Source organism: Microtus ochrogaster, linkage group LG1 (assembly GCF_000317375.1).
Source record: "Microtus ochrogaster isolate Prairie Vole_2 linkage group LG1, MicOch1.0, whole genome shotgun sequence".
Taxonomy (NCBI): domain Eukaryota; kingdom Metazoa; phylum Chordata; class Mammalia; order Rodentia; family Cricetidae; genus Microtus; species Microtus ochrogaster.
The window spans coordinates 53,267,748-53,273,650 of record NC_022027.1 but is presented as its reverse complement, the minus strand read 5'-3'; the positions used below and the strand labels follow the sequence as shown (position 1 = coordinate 53,273,650).

The window sequence follows — 5,903 nt, the reverse complement described above, 5'->3', positions numbered from 1 at the left end:
AATTCTCTATGATCCCCATACATGGAATGATCTGTCAGATTTGCCGACTCAGAATTCATAATTGGTCTTGTTTTCCCCAAACCTTTTACACTCTCCTGCCACCAACCTGATTCATAGCACACTGATTTTATTGGTAACATGGTGTTAGGTGACATTACTATCATGAAAATAGAGCTATTTAGTGACATAGCTCTCAGAAGAGCTAGTGACTTTCAGTTTGTTTCTGGGACAACTGGCTTCTTCTGGGATGAGCAGTCTTAAAGCTTTTGCTATGAAGCCTGGAAAACATGTACCAAGCAGAGACTCGTGACTCTTTTTACTCTGGGTCAGTTGACAGGAGACTTGGAGTGCTGGCCGGTTTCATTCCTTGTCAAAGTAGTGAACTTGAGACTCAGATTGAGAAACTGGACTCTCACTAGGACTCTGTATACTCAATTCTTTTATGTTCCCTGCCCCTGAGCTCCTTGCCATGTTCTGCTTGGAAAGCCAAATCTTAGCTTGGCCCACATTCTTCAGTGTCTGAGACCTGACAATCTATGAGTGTCTCTCAGAGTCTCAGAGGAAACCAGTGGTTCGCTTGTTAGTGGTCTTCTCTGAAAATCTCTCTCTCTCTCTCTCTCTCTCTCTCTCTCTCTCTCTCTCTCTCTCTCTCTCTCTCTTCAGGCATGCATACACAATTGTGTGCACTTGCATGTGAAAGCCAAGGGCTGATATCAGGTATCTTTCTTAAACACTCCACCTTAATTTTTGAGACAGAGTCTTTTCCCTGTTCCCGGGGCTCCATGACGTGGCTTGACTGACTGGCCAACAAGGCCCAGGGATACTGCTTCTCCACCTGGTACTAGCCATTCTGGCTAACTTTGTGTTGGCATTGGGGACTGAACTCTGTACAGTAAGCACTTTACCCCACCGAGGTTTCACTCCAATCTGAAAAACCTGTTTCTCACATGTCTGCATGTTCATCTGTGTGCTGTGCAAACTTCCCTCAGCCATTGCCCTCCTCTCTGATGGACACCAGATTACTTAGGATCTCAGGGACACTAATCTGGGCCTTATCCCTTGCTAGGTTGTGGAGGTCCCTGCAATTATCACAGCAGGCAGGAACAGGATCTGAGTGAGGTAAGAAGGAAACCTGGTTCAGCATGACTTAGGCTGGTTCAAACTTCTGGAGTCTGATGTCAAGAAGTTTATTTTTTTTTTAAATGCAGTAAAACTTTGGAAAAGCTTCCCCTGTAACAGTAATTATAACAAAGCTTTAGATATGGCTACTTTGAAATTCCTTTGCAAGACACATCTTTTTAGCAAAACACCTGTGACCTTTACCACAGAATCCTTCTACTGACTGAGAAGCGGTTCTCAGGATAAGGGCCTAGGGAGGAAGGCTTTTGGATGAGCACAAGGACGGTGCTATTGAGTGAGAAACAATGTTCAGGACTCTGGGGTCTGGCTCCGTGGAACAGCAAAAATCATCGTGTTATTAAAAACAACCACTCCGGCCTTCCAGGTGACCAGGCGTCAATTTCTTCACTAAAGATAGAAGCCTATGTGTATCTAACAACCCCGGTTTCTCTAGTGCTTCTCTGTGAGCACAGGAACCTTATGTCCTTCTACACTGGATGTTCTTGGGTCTCCAAAAATAAATAAATAAATAAATAAATAAATAAGTAAATAAGTAAGTAAATAAATAGATACATCATGACTTAGGACAAAGCACTTGATTTGTAACTTTTAGAACTCTAACTTATTGGTCATTTAGCAATTTTCTTCTTGGAAATTAACTTAAAAATTTCCCGTGATATTAGAATTTAATTTGCATTAAATTAAATGTAATTTAGATGCATACATTTAAAGAGTTACATCTCAATTAGCCCTGACAAATCGATGGGCACATATGACAGCTGACATCTCTATCACGATATAGGCCGATTTCGTCAGTGTGTACATTCTGGACAGCCCACCGTCTGCCTCCCTTGTGCAGTGATCGCTCTGATTCCTACCTACGTATAGCAGTCGTAAGCCTGTCCTTAAGTCTCTTGAATGAGATGATTCAGCCAGAACAATGTTTTGAGAGTCATCCATATCGTTGCATGTTCTAGCAGTTTATCCTCAAAGCCCTTAGTAGTATGACCACACCCTTGCCACTACACACAGACTTGGAAATGAAGGATGGTACATAAAGTCTGCCTTTTAAAAATGAGAACATGCATTAAGTTAGTCTCTTAAAATTCTTTATTAAGAAAATGAAAGCACTGAAAGGTCCCAAAGCAGAACTTCTTTAAACGCAGCTTCATCCAAAATCATTTAAAAAAGTTTACCCCTTCTCAGTCAAAAGGATACACTGCATGCAAATACAATAATCTCAAAAATGACGTTTCCCTTCTTCTACTACACTTCTTATCCTGTGTTCATTTGGGGTATAGGAGGTCCCGAAACCTGCTTTGTTGGACTAAGATGTGAAAGTAGAGGAATACACTAAAACCAAGGATGTTGAACAAACCTTAGTCTACTCCAATAAAGAATGGGAGCTGTTTATGCATTGACTAAAAAAAGCTTGTATTCATTTCATACTCCAATTTTAGGAAATTATTTCCCATGGTATATAGAATAGAATTTAAGCACTATGCTAATAATGTAAACACTATTGAAATATACAGGCTGAGGATTAAAGAGTTAAACATATATTCTTCTCCAAATCTGGCTGGCATCTATATTCCTCCTGGAAACTCAATAAATGGAATGATTGGTTTCAATATATCCAGGGCTGCCATTCTTTTGAAAAATTCTGCTACATGAATAAGCAATAGTTTGCTTATCTGTTCTGTGGACACACTTTCAGTTGCTTCTAGTTTTTACTTATTGAGAATAAAACTGGTATAGCATTTTATGTATAGCATTTTGTGGCCATATGTTTCTATTCCTTTGCATGAATACCTAGAAATGGAATTGTTGAGTCACACTGTAGGTGTGTGTTTATCGTGATAAAACCTTCCAATCTGCTTCCCAAAAAGTTTAATCCCTTTCTATTCTAACCAGCAGTTGAGAGCTCTGGTTTCTCACAGCCCTGCCAGTACTGGGTGTTATCAGTGCTTTTAATTTTAGCTGTTTTTTGTAGGCATGAGATGGAGTTTCTTTGTGGCTTTAATTAGAATTTTTGACGCTTTAGATTTGTTGAGTGTTTTTTTCATATACATATGAACTATTTATAAATCTCCTGTCAAATGTCTGCTGAAGTCTTACTCATTGGACACCATTGCTTGTTTGTTTTCATTGATGAACAGAAAATGTTTACACAACCAGGAATTTGTATGTATCAAATATATTTTCACATATATGTCAAGAATATTTTCTCCTAGTTTGCTTTCTACCTGATGACTTTGGATAAGTGAAAGCTTTTAATGTTGATGAAGTGTGTTTCTATTTTCTTTTTTTTCAAACTGAGTGCATTTATTTGCCCAAAGAAATCTTACCCTACTTCAAAATCCAAAACTATTTTTTCCTTTAAGAGATACACATTATTTTACTAGCTTTAGAGATGTTTATCACTCATGTCTTGGTGTTTAACTTCTCTTGACTTAATATTTGTTTACAGTGCAAGGTAAAAGCTGAAGTTCAGTTTCTCCTTATCGATACTGAATTATTGGGAATTGATTTTTGTCATCAAACTTAGGGAACAACTTTGGGATGCTGAATGATGGCAGAGTGCTTAGCATGCGTAGGGCTTTGATATTCAATTCCTAGCACAGAAAAGTAGGGGTGGGGGTAGAGAAATAGAAAAAAAAACCATACAGACCAATAATTTAAAAGCCAGCATATCAATTGCTATCTATTAAAAAGTTGTTTGGCTAGCCATCCATATTTTTATATGAGGCAGCCATAATTTATAAGTACACCCAAGTGGAGTGTAAAAATTAGAAGTCAACTACTGATTCTTAAATTGAATTTAGATCAAAGAAACAACTAAGAACTTGTCGGGGGTGGGGGAGACGAGAGTGAAAACCAGAACCAGTTTTTCATTTCCTAGCTTCCTTGTCAGACGAAGCAGTAGCCCAGAAACCACAAACCCAACGTGGTTCCTCGGGGTTTCGTGATGCTTGCAGCATCTGCCACCATGCCGGCTCTACACCTGCCGTGTTAGATCTTTTCCGTTAGCCTATGGCAGAGCCCCTTGTTCGTGCCTGTGCGCCAGTTCCAAAGCACAGTGTAGAAGCATAAACTTCAGCACGACTTGGTTCAGCAGATGGAAACCCACCATGAAGGTATTCCAGAAGATAGGATTGGGTTTGATTGTGTGGCTTGAGAAGCCCAAAGACGAGAACTGCAATGCAGACATCAGGGGACAACTGCTTTGGTAAACATTTTAATAGTGAAAGTAGTCGAATGCTCTCATTCCATCAAGCTGTCTTACATAGATGATGCATATATATAGTTTTCATAATTTGAAAATATCCTACAGCAGAGTCAGGAAACTAGCTTAAAACATATAGTAAGTGAAATTTATATTAGTTTTCTATAGAGTTTTCTCAAACCAGAAGAAATGTACTTCATACCCTAATTTGTTAACACAAATTACCAGTATTTTCTTTTCTACTTTAAATTGTGATATAAACGTCAGTTTAGTGAGTTTGCTTTAGTGGATATTTATGCAGGATTTTTATGAAATAGGGAGACAGAGAAGAAATGGTGTTGGACAAATGACCTCTGTGATCCGGGCGCAGCTCCGCTCCTTGCTTCTCTTCTGAGGTTATGAGCATCTCTTGTTTGTTTTGACATTCAGCGAGATGGCACGTCTCTCTCTTTCTTTGCTGTTCGCAAACAGCTGAGGTAGTTGAAAAGCGAGGGTGACTACCTTCCCAATGGCTTTTCGATCTGTCCTCGGTGCTGTGCCAAGCTCGAGTCACATAGAGGAGGGGCTCCTTGGATTTGTGACGAGCCCTCCCCTTCGGCCACCCCCCCCCCCGCCGCTCTCCTCCCCGCCCTCCCCGCCCCAGCGCTGAATTCGCAGATCTCAGTTGCCACGGTCCTGTTTCTTCTTCTCATTTCGCCAGAAAACGAGGTAGCTGTAGCCACAGATAGACTTTTTCCTTTTCTCTTCCCTCCTCCTACCCCTCCCTAGACCTCTCTGGGCTTTGACGTCATGTGTGCTCCTTTCAGTTGCCATAGCAACCCCATTCCCCAAGCCCTCTGTCCGTCTCCTCTGGTAGGTTCCACAATGGTACAGGCAGCCTCCCGCTGCACAATGGTTTCCAGGCAGTGAGAGAGGGTGATTCAGCAAGCCACTCTTCTCTTTAATCCTTCCGTCTCTTTTTTTATTTTTATGGGGGTGGGTGGTGCTTCATATATTAAATCCTTACCTTTTTGTTTTTCTATTTTCATTTTTACAAATTTTCTTTCTCTTCCTCACTCTTCAATTCCTAGGGGTTAGTGTGAGCTAAAGATTGGTTCTTCTTGGAAATCACCTGGCTATTATTATTTTTAAACAATCTCCACACCTCCAAAGACCCTCCTCTTCATTCCAGCTTGGAATGTGGCTACTGAAAACCCAGTAGGGAGGATTTTTGGGGCACGCATCCCGACTAGGATCCTGGTTCCCAGGCACGGAATGGTAGGTGACTTCTTGCTCATTTTGGGTTCTATCCTGTTTTGGGAGGGTGAGTGATATCTGTCATCGCTCTTGTGGGATGGGAGAGAGGATGAGAAAGTAGGAAGCAATGCGGTTGGAGAGCCAGTTTAACAAAATAGACTGTCTGTGAGCTAAGAGGACCCTGGCATTTTACTCTGGGCAGCCTCTCCTCAGACTGAGGAGTGAAGAGAGCTAGAAGGTGGGACAGACCATGACGACTGTGACCCGCAAAGCAGAGTAAGGGAAATGCACACTTGGGGGGGGGGATAGAAAGCTAGCTAGA

General features: G+C 41.2%; 1 protein-coding gene across 5 annotated transcripts in view; it reads left to right on the top strand.

Annotated features, from left to right (window-relative positions):
* The first annotated feature begins 4,987 nt into the window (after positions 1-4,987).
* The window catches only part of Mapk10 (mitogen-activated protein kinase 10), a 297,033-nt gene continuing 296,117 nt past the window's right edge, over positions 4,988-5,903 (top strand). The window contains exons 1-2 of one of the 5 annotated variants that reach the window (XM_013350889.2): positions 4,988-5,053; positions 5,416-5,602. The gene's annotated coding sequence lies outside the window, so the exon portion shown is untranslated. The other 4 variants (XM_013350890.2, XM_026785125.1, XM_005359576.3 and 1 more) reach the window with 4 other exon arrangements.